The following is a 26,600-nucleotide window of genomic DNA, read 5'->3' as shown; positions in this document are numbered from 1 at the left end:
TTGTGAGGTCCATAAGGTCACATTTGGAGAGCGGGATATGGGACAGATTAATCTGTTGGGAATGGAGAAGGGTGAGGTTTCTGGAATCGGCCCTGAAGAGCTTTTAGAAGGTGAGGAGGAGGAGGATGGAAGTATTGATGACGCTGTGGATTGTGAAGGTGATGATGCTAATGCTGAGAAGCCTGATGTGTTTGAGTATGGATATGACTTGGATGATCTCTTTGATTCAGAAAAGAGTAATGACTTGCAGATGCCAGTACTTCAGCCAGTCAAGGTGGAGAGTGATGATCAAGGTGTTACTAATGAAGATACTGTGGATGGAGTCTGTATGGATGATCCGGCTGATGAGTTGGATATAGCAGCTTGTGAGAGTGCGGACGATGAGCTGGACTGTGTACTTGATGATCTGTTGAAGTTGGCTTCCTTGGAGAAGATTACTTGCATGCCAGTTGTGCAGCAGGAAGAGGGTGATGGAGTGACTGATGATGAGTTGAATGCTACTTTGGAAGATGGTGTGATAGATTCTGGATGTGCGGTTGATGCTGATCATAAGGTGTGTGTTCCTTGTCATGCCCAAGAGAATGAGTCGGTTGTCAGTGGTGAAGATGCATGTGAGGCTATTGTTGTTGGTCAGGGGGACCAAGATGCTTTGCCTGGGAGTTTGGGGAGCTTGGACTTGGTAGGGATGCCTGTGCAAGATGTGGAGAATCTTGAAGGATCGCCAATGGTCTTGAAGCTGGAGAAACTACAGGAAAGTGGCAATGATGAGTCTGCAGTGCATGAGGTTGCTATGAGTGATGTTGATGGGCTGAAAGGAAATGGGTTTATGGTGAACACACCACATGTGGATGTTCAGCATATGGATGAGTGGTTTGGTTATAGTTCGAGTCTGGCAGTTAGTCCAGAGGAAGGGTTGGAAGCCAATGATGTAGGCTGCAAGTTGGATTGCGACCATGAGATGGGAGTTGATGATCAGATGTTTGTAGTTTCGGTATATGATTATGAGTGGGATTCAGATGTGTCAGAGGGGAGTAGAGGTGAGGAGTGGTTATCTCCATCACAAGGTTATGTGAGCTGGTATGGAGGAGGAGATACAAGGGAATATATTGAGGATGCTGTATGTGAAGAAAAAAGGGGGTTGCTGAAAATGGAAGGCTATGACAGGGTGTATCAATGGTTGTTTGATAGACAAAAATGCTTGAAGAATTGGAAGGTAGATGCACCGAGGTTTTTGTTTGATCCAGGAGGATAAATGGTCTCAGTTTGTGCAGCTGCTGGACATAAATGTCTCAGCAGAAAAAAGGGGGTTGCTAAATATGTGTGTAGTTTTTTGGGAACCTCAAACTCAACTTGTACATGTGTACATGAGTGCTGTTCGTGTTGTGATAAGGTCATGGGAGCACCCATTGACTCAGTGTGGGTGTCGTGGATGCGGCAATCAAGCATAGGGCTTTGATGGAGGTGTATGTGCAGAGAAAAAGTTGAGATTCTGGAAGCGTAGGCCTGTCCGGAATGAGGGTCGCTGCTGATGATAGTAGCTGCTTGGTCGTCTTGGAGTGTGTATGTGTCCAGAATTAAATGGCATTGGAAAGTTGCACCTTGAAAAGGTATGGAGGTATGGGCATTGGTGTGAAAGGAGATGTTATGGTGGCCATTTTCCAAATGAATAAAATAAAATAAGGATGAACGTGGCCCTATAAGGTAAACCACGTGGAGTTTTTTTCGAGCTGCCAGCTCGAGTTCTGGAAGCTGGCGAATCGAAGAGAGTCGGCACAGCTTGGGTTTGAAGGGACCGCCGTGTGAAGAGCTGGAGGCTCTGGTGTGTGTGCAGCCGGGAGCGTGTGCAGTGGAGAGGTCCTCAGGCAGGCGTAGCCGCAGCCATACGCAGAGGACGGTGCGGCTGCCAACGGTGGCTACGATGGCTGGGACACACGCGGCAGTTGGCAACTGAGAAAGGGTTGGTGCAGTGGTGGCGGATAGAGATGACAAGAGGGGAGAAGCTGGTAGCAAAAGAGTAGAGGACAAGGAGCCTTGGCGCCGACGAAGGCTAGTGGTGACGGAAACAAGTGGTGCCGAGGTGTGGAGTGAGGCGCCTGTAAGTAGAGAAGGAAGACGGGTCGTGGTAGAGGTGGAGAGGACGCTGTTTTTGCTGCAGAGAAGCTGGCAACGAAGGAGAGAAAGTGGGGGCAAGTTGGGCTTGCTATGACGCTGCCGTGGTTGGTGGTGAAGACTGGGAGACGTCGACGTACTGCAAGGAGGCTCGGGGGTGTGCCGCCAGGCGCTGGAGAGGAGAGGCGGCCACAGAGTCAGAAGGGGATGTTGCTGCAGTGGTGGGGGGTCTCGTTGAACGCAGAGGTGTGGAGGCCCGTGTGTTTTTTTGGGTGGCTAGCTGCAGCCACAGGCGCAGAGGAGTGCAAGTTCTAGGTGATGGCCGTGTAGAGAGCTGTGGGGCTCTCTGGGTGCAGCTGCAAGACGGTGAAAAGGGCGGGGAGCGCAGAGAAGTGGATGCGACTGGTTTGAAGGGAGTTCACCGCGTGGAGAGCTGGGAGACTCTCTGGGGGCCTCTGGAACGTAGCTGCAGGTGAGAGAAAAGGAAGCGCTGGGGCGCTGCCTGAGGGAAAGAGGCAGAGTTGGCTATGGTGATTGGAGCAGTGACGGGCTGCTGAGCGTGGAGTGGACGCGTTAAAAAGAAGTGGAAGCTGGTGAGGAGAGCGCTAGTTGTAAGGTGACGGGCTGGTGAAGAACAGCGAAGAAGGCGCCAAAGGGTCAGCTGCTGCAGGTCTCAAGTGACGTGGAAGCCGTTTTTGGCTGGATATTGGGCTGGTGTTGGTGTTGGGTTTTGGGGAGCTCACAACTGCAGAGGAGTTGCCAAGGGCACAGGTTTACAGAGAGGCTGGCCGTGGGAGAGCAATTAGAAAGATGGTTGCTGCCTTGTGAGAGGAAGGCCTGGCTGAAGGTTTTATTGCAACAGAGAAGTGGCTAGCGACTGGGAGAGGAGCCCCTTGGTATTGTGTGGCTTGGGCTGGTTGTTGGGTTTGTGACAAAGTCAGAAGGGTGACAGTTTTTTTGCTCTGAGGACTGGCAGTGTGCTGGTGGTGTAGGAGAGAGTGGACCTTCAGCTGAGGAGCAGAGCAGAGAACGAAAAGGTCGGCTGCAGAGAAGAAAGGAGCGAAGGGATTGGGAGCGACCAGGAGCTGGAGAGGGCTGATCGCCAGCGGGTGCTTGATGAAGCTGGTGTCTGGGATATCTTGGATACCCAATCTGTAAAGATGAAGGTTCTTTCTGAAATATAAGTCATGTTCATGCTCTTTGGTCTGGTGTTCTGGTGTGTTTGCATGCGTGTGTGGAAGTGTGGCATGCTATAAGGGCGTAAACAGCTTTACCGCTTCCGTGCCATCACTTTTTGGTGCCTCCACAGAGGAGCAGATTTCCTCTGGTTTGTGAAAGAGAACAGGGCTGTGTGAAGAAAGTTTTGGAAATGGGTCAGGATTTTCTGGAGTATTGGGGATTGCCACAGGAGAATGCGACGAGGTTTCTGGAGAAGATGGAGTTTACAGCTTTGATGAAAGACAGGGCAACCCCGGAGATCCTTTCTCAGATTTTGACTTATTGCTTGCAGGGTGATGCAAAAGTATGGCTACAGATGTTTGTGACTACACACAGGAATGTTCATCGACAGGATCCTGAGTACCGTGTAGTCAGAGCTGCATTTTTGGCACAGTTTGTCCATGTGAAGAGTCCGAATGAGGTGTGGAAGGAGTTGTGTAACATTCAGCAGAAAGACGGTCAGGATGTGGATCAGTATCTGATTGAGTTTGGTAGATTGTGGAGTCTATGGTGTGAGGCTTTGATTCGTGAAGTACCCCCACAGATGATAAAGAGGGAGCGGTTTGTGGCTGGTCTGGAGCCAACGATCCGTCTGAATGTGGAGCTGAAGAACCTGGATAGCTTTGAGGAGGCTGTCAGAGTTGCTCGAGAGAAGGAGTGGAAGGTGAAGCGTCTGAGGCAGTTGGGAATGCAGGAAGAGCCAAAGAGGTTTGTGAAAGTGCCAGAGATTGAGAGTATGCATCCTGGAAGAAAAGCTGCTGTTGTTCTTAAACAGGAGGATTCTTTGAAGAGGGAGGTTCATGAAGCAGTGGAGCTCATGAAGTCTTTAAGCGTGAATTGGATAGAGTCTACAGGAAGAGGACGAGGCATAGGTGATATGGGAAGGAAGACCGATGCATCATCTGGTTCTGGAGGAAATTTAGCAGATATTGGAAGAGGGAGAGGGTATCCGTGTGATGTGCAATGCCGGAATTGTGGTGAGTGGGGTCATATTAGTCCGCAATGTGAAAGACCAGCCAAAGCTAATGGTGGTATATATCAATTGTCTTTGGGAATGAATGATAAGGTGATGGGCCCTAATATGCAGGTGAAGGATGCAATTCAGCCCAATGTTTGTGAGGTCCATAAGGTCACATTTGGAGAGCGGGATATGGGACAGATTAATCTGTTGGGAATGGAGAAGGGTGAGGTTTCTGGAATCGGCCCTGAAGAGCTTTTAGAAGGTGAGGAGGAGGAGGATGGAAGTATTGATGACGCTGTGGATTGTGAAGGTGATGATGCTAATGCTGAGAAGCCTGATGTGTTTGAGTATGGATATGACTTGGATGATCTCTTTGATTCAGAAAAGAGTAATGACTTGCAGATGCCAGTACTTCAGCCAGTCAAGGTGGAGAGTGATGATCAAGGTGTTACTAATGAAGATACTGTGGATGGAGTCTGTATGGATGATCCGGCTGATGAGTTGGATATAGCAGCTTGTGAGAGTGCGGACGATGAGCTGGACTGTGTACTTGATAGTGCACTAGATGATCTGTTAAAGTTGGCTTCCTTGGAGAAGATTACTTGCATGCCAGTTGTGCAGCAGGAAGAGGGTGATGGAGTGACTGATGATGAGTTGAATGCTACTTTGGAAGATGGTGTGATAGATTCTGGATGTGCGGTTGATGCTGATCATAAGGTGTGTGTTCCTTGTCATGCCCAAGAGAATGAGTCGGTTGTCAGTGGTGAAGATGCATGTGAGGCTATTGTTGTTGGTCAGGGGGACCAAGATGCTTTGCCTGGGAGTTTGGGAAGCTTGGACTTGGTAGGGATGCCTGTGCAAGATGTGGAGAATCTTGAAGGATCGCCAATGGTCTTGAAGCTGGAGAAACTACAGGAAAGTGGCAATGATGAGTCTGCAGTGCATGAGGTTGCTATGAGTGATGTTGATGGGCTGAAAGGAAATGGGTTTATGGTGAACACACAACATGTGGATGTTCAGCATATGGATGAGTGGTTTGGTTATAGTTCGAGTCTGGCAGTTAGTCCAGAGGAAGGGTTGGAAGCCAATGATGTAGGCTGCAAGTTGGATTGCGACCATGAGATGGGAGTTGATGATCAGATGTTTGTAGTTTCGGTATATGATTATGAGTGGGATTCAGATGTGTCAGAGGGGAGTAGAGGTGAGGAGTGGTTATCTCCATCACAAGGTTATGTGAGCTGGTATGGAGGAGGAGATACAAGGGAATATATTGAGGATGCTGTATGTGAAGAAAAAAGGGGGTTGCTGAAAATGGAAGGCTATGACAGGGTGTATCAATGGTTGTTTGATAGACAAAAATGCTTGAAGAATTGGAAGGTAGATGCACCGAGGTTTTTGTTTGATCCAGGAGGATAAATGGTCTCAGTTTGTGCAGCTGCTAGACATAAATGTCTCAGCAGAAAAAAGGGGGTTGCTAAATATGTGTGTATTTTTTTGGGAACCTCAAACTCAACTTGTACATGTGTACATGAGTGCTGTTCGTGTTGTGATAAGGTCATGGGAGCACCCATTGACTCAGTGTGGGTGTCGTGGATGCGGCAATCAAGCATAGGGCTTTGATGGAGGTGTATGTGCAGAGAAAAAGTTGAGATTCTGGAAGCGTAGGCCTGTCCGGAATGAGGGTCGCTGGTGATGATAGTAGCTGCTTGGTCGTCTTGGAGTGTGTATGTGTCCAGAATTAAATGGCATTGGAAAGTTGCACCTTGAAAAGGTATGGAGGTATGGGCATTGGTGTGAAAGGAGATGTTATGGTGGCCATTTTCCAAATGAATAAAATAAAATAAGGATGAACGTGGCCCTATAAGGTAAACCACGTGGAGTTTTTTTCGAGCTGCCAGCTCGAGTTCTGGAAGCTGGCGAATCGAAGAGAGTCGGCACAGCTTGGGTTTGAAGGGACCGCCGTGTGAAGAGCTGGAGGCTCTGGTGTGTGTGCAGCCGGGAGCGTGTGCAGTGGAGAGGTCCTCAGGCGGGCGTAGCCGCAGCCATACGCAGAGGACGGTGTGGCTGCCAACGGTGGCTACGATGGCTGGGACACACGCGGCAGTTGGCAACTGAGAAAGGGTTGGTGCAGTGGTGGCGGATAGAGATGACAAGAGGGGAGAAGCTGGTAGCAAAAGAGTAGAGGACAAGGAGCCTTGGCGCCGACGAAGGCTAGTGGTGACGGAAACAAGTGGTGCCGAGGTGTGGAGTGAGGCGCCTGTAAGTAGAGAAGGAAGACGGGTCGTGGTAGAGGTGGAGAGGACGCTGTTTTTGCTGCAGAGAAGCTGGCAACGAAGGAGAGAAAGTGGGGGCAAGTTGGGCTTGCTACGACGCTGCCGTGGTTGGTGGTGAAGACTGGGAGACGTCGACGTACTGCAAGGAGGCTCGGGGGTGTGCCGCCAGGCGCTGGAGAGGAGAGGCGGCCACAGAGTCAGAAGGGGATGTTGCTGCAGTGGTGGGGGGTCTCGTTGAACGCAGAGGTGTGGAGGCCCGTGTGTTTTTTTGGGTGGCTAGCTGCAGCCACAGGCGCAGAGGAGTGCAGGTTCTAGGTGATGGCCGTGTAGAGAGCTGTGGGGCTCTCTGGGCGCAGCTGCAAGATGGTGAAAAGGGCGGGAGCGCAGAGAAGTGGATGCGACTGGTTTGAAGGGAGTTCACCGCGTGGAGAGCTGGGAGACTCTCTGGGGGCCTCTGGAACGTAGCTGCAGGTGAGAGAAAAGGAAGCGTTGGGGCGCTGCCTGAGGGAAAGAGGCAGAGTTGGCTATGGTGATTGGAGCAGTGACGGGCTGCTGAGCGTGGAGTGGACGCGTTAAAAAGAAGTGGAAGCTGGTGAGGAGAGCGCTAGTTGTAAGGTGACGGGCTGGTGAAGAACAGCGAAGAAGGCGCCAAAGGGTCAGCTGCAGGTCTCAAGTGACGTGGAAGCCATTTTTGGCTGGATATTGGGCTGGTGTTGGTGTTGGGTTTTGGGGAGCTCACAACTGCAGAGGAGTTGCCAAGGGGACAGGTTTACAGAGAGGCTGGCCGTGGGAGAGCAATTAGAAAGATGGTTGCTGCCTTGTGAGAGGAAGGCCTGGCTGAAGGTTTTATTGCAACAGAGAAGTGGCTAGCGACTGGGAGAGGAGCCCCTTGGTATTGTGTGGCTTGGGCTGGTTGTTGGGTTTGTGACAAAGTCAAAAGGGTGACAGTTTTTTTGCTCTGAGGACTGGCAGTGTGCTGGTGGTGTAGGAGAGAGTGGACCTTCAGCTGAGGAGCAGAGCAAAGAACGAAAAGGTCGACTGCAGAGAAGAAAGGAGCGAAGGGATTGGGAGCGACCAGGAGCTGGAGAGGGCTGATCGCCAGCGGGTGCTTGATGAAGCTGGTGCCTGGGATATCTTGGATACCCAATTCTGTAAAGATGAAGGTTCTTTCTGAAATATAAGTCATGTTCATGCTCTTTGGTCTGGTGTTCTGGTGTGTTTGCATGTGTGTGTGGAAGTGTGGCATGCTATAAGGGCGTAAACAGCTTTACCGCTTCCGTGCCATCAACGGCACTTTCAAGTGTAAAGGCATAACCACTAGTAGACCTCCTGTTATATGAGCTACCTACCCAATCAGCATCTGTGTAGCCATGTATATCCAAGCCTTTACCACTCTCATAAAGAAGACCATAATGTGCAGTGAGTGGTCTTTACATATCGCATAATGCGTCTCACACGCCCGGATTTGAGTTATGTTTGCATGAACATCCGGCTAGGGGGCTTGGGAACTCTTTTCCTTGGTACCCAGGACAAAACCTAGCCAAATTCCTAATTGGATCCCATCACTACAGTGGTTGGGCGGTTGGCTAACCCATGGGACTGGTAGGCTGGACTGATGGATCAGTAAATCGAGACTCAATTTCTGTTTGGTTCGATAGATGGAGTAAATCCCGGACAAAAATTGTTCTATGGAAAAGAATCAACGGCTGTGCCTCTCAATGAGGAAAAAAGCGTTGGTCTCTATGATCCAAGTACAGTCTTTTTCCCTGATCTGACTATGGGACTTACGAGTTCGGTCAGATGAGCTCAGTTAGTTAAGGCTTTTGACTACGTTAGGGAAAACCGATGGATTAGTCTCTTGTCCAAGGACCATGACTACCTGTATATACTGAGGGTATAACTGCAGCTCTTTACTGGCAGTATATACGAGTAAATCTAAGACTTGAAATTATAAGCATTAATACTATCCAAATGATGAATTCGAATGTGGATGATATGATTTTAAATTTTGATTGAGAAATGATGAGTTGATTTGGATTCTGATTGAAAAATGAAGATTTCTGAATTTTGGTGGGCTGAATTGTAATAACTAAGCAAAACCTCAATGAGGTGAATGGGACGAGTCCCTGTGATAATGTTCGTAGTTAGAATGACATTAATGACTCCAGCAAATCACTATGAGATTAGTGGATTGTGTTGGCAGATTGTTGCTGTTAACACTTGACCCAGTGGATCAAGTTAAAGCAAGGTCAAATTAAAAATCTGCATAAATGAAAAATTCTAATTAATTTAAATCTTACATTAGAATCATTTAAATACTCTTGGTGAAATTCTAATTAATTTTAGAGAGTTAAAAATTAAAAAATGATCAGCCATACAAAGGAGGTTATGGCAAAATTTTTCTAAAATTTTGTGAAATAAGTTTTTCTTTTTTATTCAAAAAGAGTAATTCCCATCGTATATGTATTCTTAAAGTGTTATTTTTCATCCTAGGTATAGAAAAATGCATACTAAAAATATTTTATTAAAAAAGTGTTACTTTCTTTAGAATTAAATTCTATGCATAGAAGGAAGCATATTGAAATTGTTATTTTAATTATAAAAGTGTTATTTTCATCATAAATGATTTGTATGCATGAACATATGCATAAAAGATTTTTATATATATTAAAAGCATGATTTTCATCATAAATGGAATTTATGCATAAATTAGATGCATAAAAGAAATTCTTTTATATTAAAAGAGTGATTTTCATCATAAATGATTTGTATGCATAAAAGATTTTTTATATATTAAAAGCGTGATTTTCATCATAAATGAAATTTATGCATAAATTAGATGCATAAAAGAAATTCTTTTATATTAAAAGAGCGATTTTCATCATAAATGATTTGTATACATAAGCATATGCATAAAAGATTTTGTTATATTAAAAGCATCATTTTCATCATAAATGGAATTTATGCATAAATTAGATGCATAAAAGAAATTCTTTTATATTAAAAGAGTGATTTTCATCATAAATGATTTGTATGCATAAACATATGCATAAAAGATTTTTTATATTAAAAGCGTGATTTTCATCATAAATGGATTTTATGCATAAATTAGGCGTATAAGAGAAATTCTTTTATTCTAAAAGTGTAATTCCTACTAAATTGGATTCATGCATGGAAAGATGCATAAAGAATTTATTTTAATCCAGAAGTGTTATTCTCATCAATTTTGATTTTATGATTAGAAAGATGCATAAAGAATTTTATTTTTAATTCAAAAGAGTTATTTTCATCAATTTTGATTTTATGCATAAATAGATGCATAAAGAATTTTACTTTTAATCCAAAAGAGTTATTCTTATCAATTTTGATTTTATGCATAGAAAGACGCATAAAAGATTTATTTTTATTTTGAAAGTATTATTTTCATTGAAATTGAATTTATGCATAGATAGATGCATAAAAGATTTATTTTTATTTCGAAAGTATTATTTTCATTGAAATTGAATTTATGCATAAATAGATGCATAAAAGATTTATTTTTATTTTCAAAGTGTTATTCACATTAAAATGGAATTAATGCATAGTAAAATGCATAAAAGGTTTATTTTTAATTCGAAAGTGTTATTTTTCTTAAAATTAAATTTATGCATAAATAGATGCATAAAAGGATTTTTATAAAAGTGTTATTCCTACTAGAGTTGTCTTTATGCCTAATTACATGTGTAAAGAATCTTTATATCAAAAAATTAGAATTCTCTTACATTCTATAAATGGATGTGAAAGTGGATGTGGATGTGGATGTGGATGTGGATGTGGATGTGGATGTGGATGTGGATGTATGAATGTGGATGTGAAAATGGATGTATGGATGTAGATATGGATGTGGATATATGAATGTGGATGTGAAAATGGATGTATGGATGTAGATATGGATGTGGATGTATGGATGTGGATGTGGATGTATGAATGTGAATGTGGATGTGAAAATGGATGTATGGATGCAGATGTGAATGTGGATGTATGGATGTAGATATGGATGTGGATGTATGGAGGTGGATGTATGAATGTGGATGAGGATATGGATGTGAAAATGGATGTATGGATGTGGATGTGAAAATGGATGTAGATGTGAATGTGGATGTATGGATATAGATATGGATGTGGATGTATGGATGTGGATGTGGATGTGGAAGTATGGATGTATGGATGTGGATGTGGATGTGAAAACGGATGTATGGATGTAGATATGGATGTGGATGTATGGGTGTGGATGTGGATATGGATGTATGAATGTGGATGTGGATGTGGATGTGGATGTGAAAATGGATGTATGGATGTAGATATGGATGTGGATATGGATGTGGATGTATGAATGTGAATGTGGATGTGAAAATGGATGTATGGATGTAGATGTGAATGTGGATGTATGGATGTAGATATGGATGTGGATGTATGAATGTGGATGAGGATATGGATGTACGGATGTGGATGTGAAAATGGATGTATGGATGTAGATGTGAATGTGGATGTATGGATGTAGATATGGATGTGGATGTGGATGTGGGTGTATGAATGTGGATGTGGATGTATGAATGTGGATGTAAAAATGGATGTATGGATGTGGATGTGGATGTATGGATGTATGAATGTGGATGTGGATGTATGAATGTGGATGTGAAAATGGATGTATGGATGTAGATATGGATGTGGATGTGGATGTATGAATGTGGATGTGAATGTATGGATGTATGAATGTGGATGTGGATGTACGAATGTGGATGTGAAAATGGATGTATGGATGTAGATATGGATGTGGATGTATGGATTGTTGAAAATACAAGTGAATAGGGTGTGTGCCGGAACAAGCCCTTGGTTAGAGGCTATAAAAGAGAATGAGTAAATGTGAAAGAACTTGTGAAAAGGTGAGAAGAATCTATTGGAAGAGAATAAAGGGTAGCATGAGAAGATTTAAGAAGTGTGGAGATATTCTAGGAAAAGTGAAGAGGTGGAGAGAATCATGGAAAAGAGATGGAGTGAATCATGGAGAAATCAGTGGGATTTGATGCTTGATGTAAACTCTATAAATTGAGGCATTGCCCTAATGAGAATTTGTTGGTTTTTGAGTATCCATGCCTACATTAATCTATTTGTTAATTACCCACTAATTACGTCTTAATTATTTACTAATCACTTTGTTAATGATGTTGATTCTAGTGTTTGATCCACCATAGCTCATCACAATGCTCAAATTTCAACATGGTAGCAGAGCCATGCTAATTTGTGAGCCCATTATCTTGCTAATTATTTTGCTAATTAGGATTAGTAGAAAATTATAAATTTTCCTCTTTTTTCAACTCACCTTTGTATCCCCAGCCAGTCGAGGAGCTCCCTCTCCTTGCACACACAACATTAGCTCAAAAGCTTCTAACCCTAGCTAGCCAACCCTATGCTCCTCCAGCCTATGCAAGAAACGCAGCAAACCGCCGAAGCGTTGAGGAGAAATCGCGAATTTGGCCAGCGCAGACTTTTCTGATGAAATTGCAGATCTTATGCTCATCAAATCAAATTGCTTCAATCCCTCTTAGCCCAAGGTGTTTTCAAGCATGCTCTACAAGCTGGTGAAGACAGAATTCAGTTTCATCAAGTCTACAGTGAGATCCAAGCTCTTCATCAAATTTGCAGGTGACTTTGGTAAAACAGAGATTAAGCTTTCAATATTTGGTCAAATCTTGTGTTTCTTGGCTTAATCCTCTACTAGACTCATTGCTATTGATGCCTTTGAAAGCATTTGAGCTCATTTGAAGTCTAAGGCACCAGATCTGGACTCCTCGCATACTCTATTTTTTGCACACAAAATAGTGGATTAATTTACTAATCAGTGATTAATCAATGCTAATCACTATATTTTGGTGCAATTGAGGGTTCAAATTAACCTTAGGTATCTGATACAGATCCCTATAACTTCAGATTACAATTCGGAGTTGGTTTGATACTCCAACCATTCCGTACAAATTGGTTACCCTTGATTTAATGTAATTTTTGGAAAAATTATGCTGATAAATTTGTGATAATCATCATTTTGCATTTAACTCTTGGTTAATGCCTGTAAATCTCACTCAAAATCAAGATTATTCACAGCCAGAGTTGCATTTGGGAATGTGCATGAGAATGAATGCTATACGCATTATGTATTGGGCACATTACATCAGTGTAAATATGGGATCAGACACTGCCCTTGTCCAGAATAAGGCAAGAGGTAAGACCTCCTGCATAAATTTGGGTTTGCATTGCATAATGACACAAGATGAACATCAAAAGCCCAAAGAAACTGTCAGCAAAACATTAAAACATGTTGCTCACATGGAGCAAAAAGACCTGACGGACGAGCTCATGGCCCCAGCCATGAAAGAAGAAGGATATCTCTTTCCAAGAGGAAGATCCACACCAAGAAGATCTAAAGGAAGACATGGACACGAGAAGAGAAGCTGCCCCAAGAAGACTGAAAGAAGAGACATGGACACGAGAAGAGAAGCTGCCCCAAGAAGACTGAAAGAAGAGACGGACGCGTGGAGAGAAGCTGCCACGACAAGAAGACTGAAGACAAGAGAAGATGTGAGGCTCCAAAGAGCGAGGAGCCATGTGAAAATCTCTGAGAGAGAGAGAGAGAGAGAGACCCCACAACCCAATGTAACCTGCCCAACAAAGTAAACCAACCTCTGAGCCACTGCCCGATGATGTAGGCCACGTGGTAGATAGATGTATGTGTGAGCACTTTAGTCAAGGTCGCGGGCAACTATAGTAAGCCTTGGACACATAGAGAGAGAGAGTGTCAAGGACGATGAGTTTAGGGACTCGAGGCACTGGTCGGAGGCTATCAAGTAAGACAGAAACTTGATATAGGGTCCAGGTGTGCTAAGATAACTTGAGGGGAGGTGTAGGCACTAGTCACATGGACTATCAAGTAAGGGGAGGCAAACTTGGTATAGGGTCTAGGTGTACTAGGAGTATTCACTTGAGGGGAGGTGTTGAAAATACAAGTGAATAGGGTGTGTGTGGGAACAAGCCCTTGGTTAGAGGCTGTAAAAGAGAAAGAGTAAATGTGAGAAAGAACCTGTGAAAAGGTGAGAAGAATCTACTGGGAGAGAATAAAGGGTAGCATGAGAAGATTTAGGAAGTGTGGAGATATTTTGGGAAAAGTGAAGAGGTGGAGAGAATCATGGAAAAGAGATGGAGTGAATCATGAAGAAATCAGTGGGATTTGATGCTTGATGTAAACTCTATAAATTGAGGCATTGCCCTAATGAGAATTTGCTCGTTTTTGAGTATCCATGCCTACATTAATCTATTTGTTAATTACCCCCACCAATTACGTCTTAATTATTTGCTAATCACTTTATTAATGATGTTAATTCTAGTGTTTGATCCACCATAGCTCATCATAATGCTCAAATTTCAACATGGATGTGGATGTGGATGTGGATGTGGATGTATGAATGTGGATGTGAAAATGGATGTATGGATGTAGATGTGAATGTGGATGTACGAATGTGGAGGTGTATGTGGAATAATGAATGCGAATATGTATGTGAATGGATATGAAGTCGATATGAGCGAATGGATGAGATGAGATGTCATGTGAATCAGAATGTGAATGAATATTATAAGATGTGAACGAATGAGATGTAATGAGAAATGGATGTGATGAGACGTAATGTAAATTAAGAAAGACAGGAATGGATGCTATGTGAAGTGAATGAATCTAATGTGATGGGATGGAAAAATGATGTATCTGGTCAAGAATGGATACACATATGATTTGGATTTGGGTTAAGTAATATGGATTGATGTGGAACAATCTGGAAAGATGTGAGTTCATTATAGAAATTGTATTTGTGAACTGTTTGTAAATGAGTGTTTTATGTCAAGAATGCTGGGGAAGCATTTTGACTGTCTTGAGAATGTGGTCGTGGTGGAGACCTACCTGATAAAGTTGCAACAGCTGACGGAGAGTCAACGGAGGACGTCTCGCGTAGCAAGGTCGGTCGAGGTCTTGACCAGCCTCGGTTCGATTTAAATGGTGAGCTTCCGGTACGGTGGATGAGGGACCAAGGAAGCGGCCTATGAGTGAAGCGCTAGGTGACCTGCGAAGGATCCTAGAGGGTGCTAACCATACGGTGCTCGGGCTCTCTGGGTCGCACGTGCGTTGTGGAAGATATTGGAACAAGGAGTAAGAGTTGTTTTCTGAAACCGAGTATGGATCTAGTTGATTGACCTTGCTGGTCCTCAACTGATGAATCCATATGAAAGAAAGTAACAGGGGTGGGTTAGTCCCTCACCAAGGGAGTGGCTCATGAAGGAGTCACCACTTAGCATCTCACGGGAGAAGCTCACCATTGATTCTTGGAACAAATAACATTATCATGAATGAGCCATAATCCCATTTACATTGGTATTTATACTCCACCCAAGAGTTCACACCTACTTACTAGTTGTCCATGGCCTTGGGCCCATAATGCTTTCTTACAAACCATCCCTTCCCCAATGGTTTCGTCCTCGAAACCTCAAATGAATACCCCAAATTCGGAGAAGAATGTTCCATGTGGCTGAATTTACACCAACCCATATTGCTCTATCAATGCTTCATATCCCTCCAATGCTGAAATAGGTTGCCATGAAGCTTCTTCCTTAGGTAAACCCTTCCATTGAACAAGATACTCCACCAAGGTACGAGTGCGAAGTACCTTTTTCCTTGTACCCAAGATAGCTTCTGGAATGTATTCAATCATTCCCTCTTCATTCATTGGAGGTAACTCATCAACCATTTGATCGATCATACCCACATATCCTTTCAAGTGAGAGACATGAAACACATCATGAATCTTTGTTGTAGATGGAAGTAAGAGTTGATATGCAACCTCCCCAACTCTTCGTATCACTTGATAAGGACCATAATAGCGATGAGCTAGTTTGGTGTTTGTGCTTCCCTTCAAAGACGCATATCTTGACTTTGGTATTCTCAAAAGAACCCAATCTCCCAGTTTGAATTCCAATGGTCTTCGATGAACATTGGCATATTGTCTCATTTTCTCTTGTGCAACCTTCAAATTACTTTTGCATTGTTGTAACAAAGCTTGCATCCTTTCAGCTTCCTCCTTGGCATTATGGTTAGAAGTCTCATATGTACCCACCAACATAGGCAAATTGACCTTGTAACCATATAAAGCCTCAAAGGGTGACATGCCAATGCTCACATGATATGTTGAGTTGTAAGCAAACTCAGCCAAAGGTAACCAATCATCCCATGTGCTTTGAGTATCATGACAATAGTGGCGTAGATATGTTTCCACCCATTTGTTTACTCTTTCTGTTTGACCATCGGTTTCGGGATGATAGGCGGTGCTTGGAGTAAGCTTGGTTCCCATATATTCAAACAATGTTCTCCAAAAAGTGCTCATGAATTTGACATCGCGATCACTCACAATTTGTGACGGCATACCATGCAACTTGAAAACCCCATCAACAAATTGCTTGGCAACATTTTGGGCTGAATATGTGACCTTGGAAGGAATGAAATGGGCCACTTTGGTCAATCTATCCACCACAACATACAAGCTGTCCCACCCTTTCTTTGTGCGCGGAAGGTTAGTAATGAAATCCATTGATATATGACTCCATTTGCCTTCGGGAATGGGCAATGGCTGAAGCAAACCTCCCGGTTTATGTGTAGGATCCTTGTTCAATTGACATGACCGGCACCCACTTACATAAGCATGAATGCTCTTCCACATCCCCTTCCAAAAGAAACTTTTCCTTATTGCATCAAAGGTTTTGTAGACACCCAAATGACCAGCCATAGGAGTACAATGCATCTCTTCCATGATCTTCTTGATAAATGATGAAGTAGGAACCAAGTAGACTTTTCCTTTGTAGTAGAGGAGACCATTTTTCAGCTCATAATGGGGTAACTCTTCACATACACCTTGCTGTAATTTCTGCACTATTTGTGAGGTTTCTTCATCAAACAAGTACTCTTCTTGTATCTCCATGATCCAATCTTTATGCACCTCAAAAATAGCATACAATGAGCAGGCCCACATACGAGACAAGGAATCGGCAACCACATTTTCTTTGCCCTTTGTGTATGTGATTTCAAAATCATAGTTTTGTAGTGTTGCTACCCACCTTCTTTGCTTAGGAGACAAATTGGGTTGTGTGAGGAAATACTTCAGCACCCTATGATCACTTCTCACATAAAAATGACTCCCATATAAGTAATGGTGCCATTTCTTGATAGCATGGAGTATAGCAATCATCTCTTGCTCATACACATGGAGTTCTCTTTCTTTGTCATTCAGCTTTCTACTTTCATAAGCAATGACTCCATGGTCTTGGTAAAGTACCGCACCAATCCCTCTTCCACTTGCATCCGCCCTTATTGTGAAAGGTTTGGTGAAGTCTGGACATACCAAAATAGGTGCTGATGTGAGCATCTTCTTCATATCTTCAAAGCTTTTGTTGGCAATGGCATCCCAAAAGAAGGTTTCCTTCTTCAATTTATCCATCATTGGGGCTGCAATTTCTGCATAGTGGGCAATAAAGCGCCTATAGAATGAAGATAACCCCAAAAATCCCCTCAATTGAGTAGTGTTTGAAGGAACCGGCCAATTCCTAATACATTCCACTTTCTTTGGATCCACACAAATGCCATCCTTGCTCACAATGTGACCCAAATATTCCACCTCATGTGCCATGAAGGTACATTTTGTCTCCTTAACATACAACTTGTTTTGCCTCAAGACCTCCAAAACCTCTTTCACGTGCTTCAAATGCACTTCCTCATCTTTGCTATAGATAAGTATGTCGTCGAAAAAGACCAATACAAACTTGTAGAGGAAAGGTTGAAGCACTTTGTTCATCAATGCTTGAAAAGTTGCCGGTGCATTGCATAATCCAAACGGCATAACCATGAATTGGTAAAGACCCCTTTCTGTACGAAATGCTGTTTTGAACTCATCACCACTTTTCATCCTTATTTCATGGTATCCGGAACGCAAATCAATCTTTGAAAAGCATGTGGCACCCTTCAACTCATCCAAAAGATCATCCACCCTTGGTATTGGAAATCGATTTTTGATGGTGATCTTATTCAAATCACGGTAATCAATGCACATGCGAAAAGTACCATCCTTTTTCTTCACAAGTAGCACCGGAGAAGCAAAAGGAGATTGACTTGGTTCAACCCATCCCATGTCAATGAGTTCTTTGACTTGCTTTGCCATCTCTTCCTTTTCAACCTTTGACAAACGATAGGGAGGCTTGTTGATTGGTTTGGCATTTGGTTCCAAATCAATAGCATGATCAACACTCCTCTTTGGCGGCATTGATTTTGGCATGGTAAACACATCTTCATAATCCTTGAGTAGCTTAACCATGTCCACATTTTCGATGCAATCCTTTTTGCTATTATCTTCCTCTTTGCAAAGCTGTAGTACATAAACATAGCCCTCTTTCTTGAACTCTTTCTTCATTTGAGTAGCATTGATCATGAAGAGCTTGGACCCTTGCATTCCATTCAATGTAATAACCCTTCCATGATGCACAAAACTCATGAAACTTTTCTGTAAGTTCATGGTAAAAGAGTTCAAAGTGGACAGCCAATCACATCCAAGTACTATGTCAATTGGTCCCAACTCAAACACCAAAAGATCAACTTTGCAAGAGTAGTTCTTGGACAACTCCAATTCTGTACTTTGACACTTCATATTGCAACTCATTGAATCACCATTGGCCACTTGCACCATGTGCTTGTTTGGTAAAGAAGTTGGTTGCATTTTGAGAGTGTTCAAAGACCTTTTATTGACAAAACTATGCGTGCTTCCAGTATCAATGAGTGCATATGCTGTTCTCCCATTCACCTTGATCTTCAATCTCAATGTGTTGGCACCCTTACTTCCCGCATAAGCATCATGAGAGATTGTACACAAGGTAGTATGTGCACTATTGTCTTCATCCCACACGCATAGAGGCATCCCATCATCCATTTTGTCATGAGCAAACTTTAGTTTCCCACCCGGATCAAAAGGAAACTCGGGATTTTCTTCATCAAAACCATCATCATGAGAACCTCCACCCTCATGAGGATCTCCCCATCCTAAGGCATCATTGCATTCAAGGAATTCCTCCTCCTCATGATTAGCATTGTCCTCAGTGATAATGTAGCTTATGGACATATCCTTGGATTTGCATACTTTGAAGTGATCCTTGTTCCATTTTTCTCCACATTTGAAACATAGACCTTTGAGCCTCATTTCATGCAAACGGTCCTCCTTGATAACCTTGCTTTTTGAACCCCCATTTGCTGGCTTGGACTCATTGTATGTAGCTTTGTTGGACATAAATGGTGGTTTAAATGGAAGTCTATTAGACCCTCTACCATACACGGTAGGAAATCTTGGAAGGTTAGGTCTTGTGTTTGCATGAGAACCCATTTCAGTCCTTGTGATCACTTCCCCTTTGATATTCCCTTTGCTAGCCCACTTTGTCAAGTACTTTTCTTCATGAATTTCTGCAAGCATCATTGCCTTCTTCAAAGTGGCGGGTTCATGAGACTTGACATCACCACCAATAGGAGCTTTCAAGCCCCTTATATACTTAACAACAAGATAATGCTCATCAAAGTCGTCCAAGTATAATAGAAGCTTTAGAAACTTATGAGAATATTCCTTCACGGTAGTGATTTGCTCTAGCTTGTCCCATTCCACAATGTGATTGTCCCTTTGCATGCGAGAAGTAAACTCTTCTGCCATGTCATTCTTGAATTCTTCCCAAGTAGTGATGACATAACCATGAGATTGCTTCCTCCTCCACCAAGTGTGAGCAAAACCTTCAAGATGAAGTGAGGCAAAGTAGACTTTGGCAATCTCGCTCCTTGGGCTGATTTCGAAGTAGAGATCCATCTTGTTTGCCCACTCTTCAAAGTCTTCGATAGAATTTGATTCTCCTTTGAACTTATTAAATATGATTTTGTCCTTCACAGCATTGTTAAAATCACCATGCATTCTTGAACCCCTCTGCCGTGCTCTTGGATCATCAAATCCTCTTCCTTCACCCAAGTGTCTATGCATTTGCTCATCTTCCAATTGCCAATCACCTGCATCTTTAAATCCCTTCTGTTCATACCCTCTTCTTGCATCTTGCATAAAGGATGAAGTTCTTGGAATACTGGCATTGGATCTCTCATAAGAAGCATCACCCATAGGTCTCTTGCCCTTGTCCATGTAAGAAGAATGTGGCATCATTTGAGGTGGCATCATTTGTCTTACTTTGTTCTCTTCTGGCATAGAAGGCTTTCCATCATGTTTGGCATCATAATGTACACCATCCATTGCATTCATATCGGCTTCTTGGTTGAGCTTGAGAGGAGCCAATGCACTAATGGCTTTCTCCAAGTCTTTTAACCCTCTTTGCATCACGTCATCCAGGTAGTGGTGTCGCTTGTCGAACCGTTCCATGAGGTGTTCACCAAATTGTTGTTGCCGATTTATTTGGTTATTTTCAATCCTTTGAAACATACTCTCCATAGCCATTAACATCATGTCCACTGTTAGCGGAGTAGTTCCCAAAGATTGAGGCATTTCCATTGGCTGAGATTCATCTGGAGATGGTGCTTTTATGGTTGAACTTTCTTCATTCCTCGTTGATGAACTCGTTGCCATCATTGCTTCCGGTTGTCTTTGATCATTTTCATTCCGGGCTCCCTTGTTTTGACCTCCTCTAGTCATTTCCATGCGCTTAATTGATCCCCCTTTGCAAAGACCACTTACTTGATTTTTTTTTCTCTATTCAAACGGTATCCGATTTGGGTGATCTTTATATCAACGCGAAGCTCTCGACGAGACGAATAAGAATCCCCAAAAACAGATCTGAAAAAGTCAACAGCCTTTGACCAGTCAACTATACCGACTGAAAGTCAACTCTTGATGTTAACCGCTCAATTCTTATCCGATTTGGGTGATCTTTATATCGATGCGAAGCTCTTGACGAGATGAGTAAGGATCCCCAAAAATAGATTTGAAAAAGTCAACAGCCTTTGACCAGTCAACTATTCTAGCTGAAAGTCAACTCTTGACTTTGACCGCTCAATACTACTCCGATTTGAGTGATCTTTAGCTTGTTTGAAAGAGGTTTTCGGGTAGATTGAAGGGCTTTCAGGACAGATTTGAAAAGCTTTTGAAAAACCCTAGAAATTCAAGGATTTGTCCTGGCTGCAAGTAGGCAAATTTTGCAAAAATTTTGCCATAGTCTCCCCTCTTTTTGCACCAAATCTCAATCAAATCAAAGCATCTCAATCAAGTATTAAAATCCTTATGCATTTGACCACTGTAAGCAAATCAATCCTCAATCATTTTTCCATCTGAGCATGTGACCTTATGGCATCAATTTTGTCCTTTTGCATAAGAAGTCGATGTAGAGGATTTGCTTGTTTGCTCAAGTCGAATGAAGTGGTCGATGAAGCGCGTCGATGCTTGCCGATCTCCCGGCCAAGCACTTCTCACCCCTTCACCAAGTTTACATCCAAGGTGAAGGTTGAGGCCATTTCTTTACCACCAAGTACCTAATCCTCTTCCTTACCGCGTTACCCGGCACTAACGGCAAGGAAGATTCAAGACATTCTCCCCTTGGCCTCTCCTCCAAATGCCAAGGTACCCTTACTTCATTCTAGATTCTAGGAATAAAGTGGGGTACAATCGTGAGTGGAATGTGGTTACAAGCTCAAATGAATGAGTAGAGTTGACTTACAATTGATTTATAGCATGACTCATGCTCATTCATATCATAATACATGGTTCATAGTGCTTCCTTCATCACATCCACTCATGGCAATGTCAATACATTTCCACATACATCAACAACATCCAAGTGTTATGAAGCGGTGTACTCGGGTCGCGTTCTGGGCGCGAGTTTCCGCTCGGGACTAGAAAATCCAGTACAAAAGTGAAAACAGAGAGCACTTGCTGAATCCTGCACCTCAAGACCTATAGCTCGTGTCGAAGAGGACGACGAGCCGGTCGTTTTGAGTACTAGAACTCTAAAAACGGAGTTCGTATGAGAGAGTTATGACCAAAAACGTGCAACCGGCAATGGAAAACGGTGTCACCAAAAAGCAGGCTTCCAACCCAAAACATTTTATTCAATCCCCCAAATGTGCCCAAAGCTATGCTCACTTATGCCAATATGCAAGGCATAGCATTGAATGGCTATGTGTAGCATTCAAGCATTCATAATGCATAAAGAGCAGCATGAATGGCCATGATTAAAGTCCAATTTCTGAAAATGGGAGTTTTATGTGTAATAAAACCCTAATTCACTCCATAGCTTGAAAGAATGCTTCAAAATTGTAAGGAAGTGATGGAGCAACTCACCAATGTCACCCGGGAAGCCTTAATGCTTGAATTTGTTGAAGGAGATGAAGATTAGGGTCACTTTGGTGAAAAACGTGGGCAGCTTTGGTAGTGATTTTCAGCCACATTGGGAGCCCCATTGCTCATGGAAAATAGGTGAAATACTTCATAAAACATTGCTAGATACATGAGAGACTCAATTCCCTTTGCTCATGTTGAGATTCCATGGCTAGGGTTTGCAAGAAAGCTCCCAAACAAAAAACGTTTTTGATTAACAACTGCTAATCAAGATTAGAAATTTTCCCCAATTTGGTCCACTCATTCCAAAAAAAAAATAGGTCCATGTGCTCAGATTTGAACCACAAACTCTACCTTAGCCATATCCCCTTCCCCCATGAATCAAATGAAGCAGAAATTTCACGAAATGAGAAGAAGAAAAGAAAAATTAAAAATCATGGATCAAAAGCCATGCTCTGATACCAATGAAAGAAAGTAACAGGGGTGGGTTAGTCCCTCACCAAGGGAGTGGCTCATGAAGGAGTCACCACTTAGCATCTCACGGGAGAAGCTCACCATTGATTCTTGGAACAAATAACATTATCATGAATGAGCCATAATCCCATTTACATTGGTATTTATACTCCACCCAAGAGTTCACACCTACTTACTAGTTGTCCATGGCCTTGGGCCCATAATGCTTTCTTACACCATAGCTCTCTTATATGGATCTGTTGGTTGATCTTGCTAATCTTCAACGAGGATTCCATCTTGATTTTTATATGTGAATATATTGCCGATTACTATGAGCTAGGAACTATCGAAAAGGCCCCTGTGTGAACAGGGGCCTGTGTGAACAGGTGGTGAGCGTTCTAGTTGCCAATGATGCCATAAGTACACCGATGAAGGAATGATTGGAAATAAGGATTCAACCAGAGATTTTGAGGATTGTGATCAGTGACACAATGGTTTCATTAAAGGATTGTTTTAAAGATAGCTGATTCTGAGAAAAAGTCAATTTCATATTGGGTGTGTAAGTGGTGTGACTAGTTTTATGTTTGCATGAACATCCGGCTAGGGGGCTTGGGAACTCTTTTCCCTGGTACTACCCGGGACAAAACCTAGCCAAATTCCTAATTGGATCCCATCACTACAGTGGTTGGGCGGTTGGCTAACCCATGGGACTGGATGGGGGTTAGGCTGGACTGATGGATCAGTAAATCGAGACTCAATTTTTGTTTGGTTTGATAGATGGAGTAAATCCCGGACAAAAATTGTTCTATGGAAAAGAATCAACGGCTGTGCCTCTCAATGAGGAAAAAAGCGTTGGTCTCTATGATCCAAGTACAGTCTTTTTCCCTGATCTGACTATGGGACTTATGGGTTTGGTCAGATGAGCTCAGTTAGTTAAGGCTTTTGACTACGTTAGGGAAAAGTTATCCTGGTGGAATCGCCCGTGCTTTCTGGGCAAAGGAAGTTTTTCCGAGTTCGATTTTGGAAAAATCGATGGATTAGTCTCTTGTCCGGATATCCATGGGCGAGGCCCCGAGTGTGGGACCCTGCCCCGTGCAAGAAGTGCTACTTCCGCTGCTAGCACCCTTGAATTTGTTGCGCGGTGGGGACAGGGATCTTACAGTTGGTATCAGAGCTATTTGGGTAATGAGGATCAACCGAGAAGCCAAAGATGTCATAAATTTATCAAAAAGCAGTAAAAGGTTGTAATTGTGTGATAAAATTCATACGATTTGATGTTCAAACTGAAATTCGTAATTTGGTAATTGGGTCTTCAGATGGAAGTACCGCAATTGTATAGAACCCCTAACTTGCTTGAGGCCTAGACATGATAGTATTTACCTTATAATTCCAAGGACCGTGACTACCCGTATATACTGAGGGTATAACTGCAGCTCTTTACTGGTAATATATACGAGTAAATCTAAGACTTGAAATTATAAGCATTAATACTATCCAGATGATGAATTCGAATGTGGTTGATATGATTTTAAATTCTGATTGAGAAATGATGAGTTGATTTGGATTTTGATTGAAAAATGAAGATTTCTGAATTTTGGTGGCTGAATTGTAATAACTAAGCAAAACCTCAATGAGGATGAATGGGACGAGTCCCTGTGATAATTTTGGTGGCTGAATTGTAATAACTAAGCAAAACCTCAATGAGGATGAATGGGACGAGTCCCTGTGATAATGTTTGTAGTTATAATGACGTTAATGACTCCAGCAAATCACTATGAGATTAGTGGATTGTATTGCAGATTGCTGCTGTTAACACTTGACCCAGTGGATCAAGTTAAAGCAAGGTCAAATTAAAAATCTGCATAAATAAAAAATTTCCATGAAGGACTGTTCAGATAGAAAATTCGGTCTAATGGACCATTATTGTGATAAGGAATTGAATGTTATGATCTGAGTGAATTGTTATTTAATAATGAGTTTTATATAAGGGATCTTTATCCCAGGATTCTGTTTGGGTTTACCAAAATATAAGGAACCCATAATCAGTTGGATCTTAAGAAAAAGAATTCTCTTCTAGTTTTGCGAGATGAGGACATCTCGCATTTTTTAAGTGGGGTAGAATGTAAGATTCCTCCCCAGCCTCTCAGGAGGTCCAGTATTTTCCCCTGTAGCTCTTCAGAAATATCAAAGATCTTGTTTCTACCTGTTTTGGTCTAGAGAGAGAAAATGTTCTAGAGAGAGATTATTCAGATTTTGGATATTTTTGGATGGAAAAATATCTCTTCCTATTAAAATAAGTTTCCTCGAAACAAAAGTTCAAAAAGATTTTCAGAAGGTACATTCGAAATAAATTATAATCTGTTCAAAAGGCCTTATCCTGGGAGTCCAGATTTTCTAAAAAATTTAAATTAAGGTTTTGAGGGGTCCGAATGTGTGGAGGAGAAACATGGAAGAAATAAAGAAAATCCCCCCAAAAATGAGTAAATGATCACATAAGATGAAGAGTTGACTATGTACAAGGTTTATTAGTAAAAAACTATGAGTATTACTAAAAAAATGAGATATTTTGGATATAATGATTCCATTTTGACACATGTGTAAGGAAGGGGAGTCCCTTCAAGGAGGCACCTACTTCACATGCTTGAATGAGTTTTAAACTAAAAAATAATGTGATATTTTTATCTCTCCTCTCTCTTGGATCAAACCGAATAAAAAAGGAACCAAACTAGGTCCAAATCTGGTCCAAATTCAACCAAACTGAATCTAAAAAATTCTAGAAATCAGTTGGTCTTGGTTAGAGCCTCCCTCTCCTATAAATAGAACCTGAGCCCTTTGTAAAAAATAGGAGAATTATACTATGCCAGAATTATGCTGAAATAATGATAATTTTTACTATTCTCTAAAATTCTCTCCAAATTGAAGAAATTGGAGCTTCCCTCCTTCTTCAATCTCCATTGCTGGCTCCATCAGCATACCAAACCAATTGATTGGTTGGGGGCCTCTACCGTGATCAAAGAATCAAGCAATTTGTAAGGTAAAGTGTGAATTTTGATCTTTTTCTATAATTTCTCAATGTTTCTCTCTTCTCAACCCCTCTCAAGCTTGAGAAGCTTAATTGGAATGGCTTTTTAATGCTATTGAAGTTAATTGATGAATGGAAGTAAGGAAATACATAAATTCCCATGTATGCTTAATTTTTATGGTTTTTATGATTTTTGTCTTCTCTAAAATGAATATGATGTTATGCCTCATTGAAAAAAAAGGCATTCTCCTCTCTTCTTTAGTAAATCCAACCATTCTTTATCCTAGATGAATGATTAATGGATAAAATCAAGTTTTTCATAATGTTTCTCTTAAATAAGTAGAAAATGTTTACATTAGAATCATTTAAATACTCTTGGTGAAATTCTAATTAATTTTAGAGAGTTAAAAACTGAAAAATGGTCAGCCATACAAAGGAGGTTATGGCGATTTTTTTTTAAAAATTGTGTAAAATAAGTTTTTCTTTTTTATTCAAAAAGAGTAATGCCCATCGTATATGTATTCTTAAAGTGTTATGTTTCATCCTAGGTATAGAAAAATACATATTTTAATATTAAAAGTGTGATTTTCATCATAAATGGAATTTATGCATAAATTAGATGCATAAAAGAAATTCTTTTATATTAAAAGAGTGATTTTTATCATAAATGATTTGTATGCATAAACATATGCATAAAAGATTTTTTTATTTTAAAAGCGTGATTTTCATCATAAATGGAATTTATGCATAAATTAGATGCATAAAAGAAAATCTTTTATATTAAAAGAGTGATTTTCATCATAAATGATTTGTATGCATAAAAGATTTTGTTATATTAAAAGCGTGATTTTCATCATAAATGGAATTTATGCATAAATTAGATGCATAAAAGAAATTCTTTTATATTAAAAGAGTGATTTTCATCATAAATGATTTGTATGCATAAACATATGCATAAAAGATTTTTTTATATTAAAAGCGTGATTTTCATCATAAATGGATTTTATGTATAAATTAGACGTATAAGAGAAATTCTTTTGTTCTAAAAGTGTAATTCCTACTAAATTGGATTCATGCATGGAAAGATGCATAAAGAATTTATTTTAATCCAAAAGTGTTATTCTCATCAATTTTGATTTTATGCA

Source organism: Cibotium barometz, chromosome 63 (assembly GCF_041138505.1).
Source record: "Cibotium barometz isolate CiBa-2024 chromosome 63, ASM4113850v1, whole genome shotgun sequence".
In the NCBI taxonomy this organism is placed as follows: domain Eukaryota; kingdom Viridiplantae; phylum Streptophyta; class Polypodiopsida; order Cyatheales; family Cibotiaceae; genus Cibotium; species Cibotium barometz.
The sequence above is the reverse complement of the archived record's forward strand: the minus strand, read 5'-3'. Positions refer to the sequence as shown.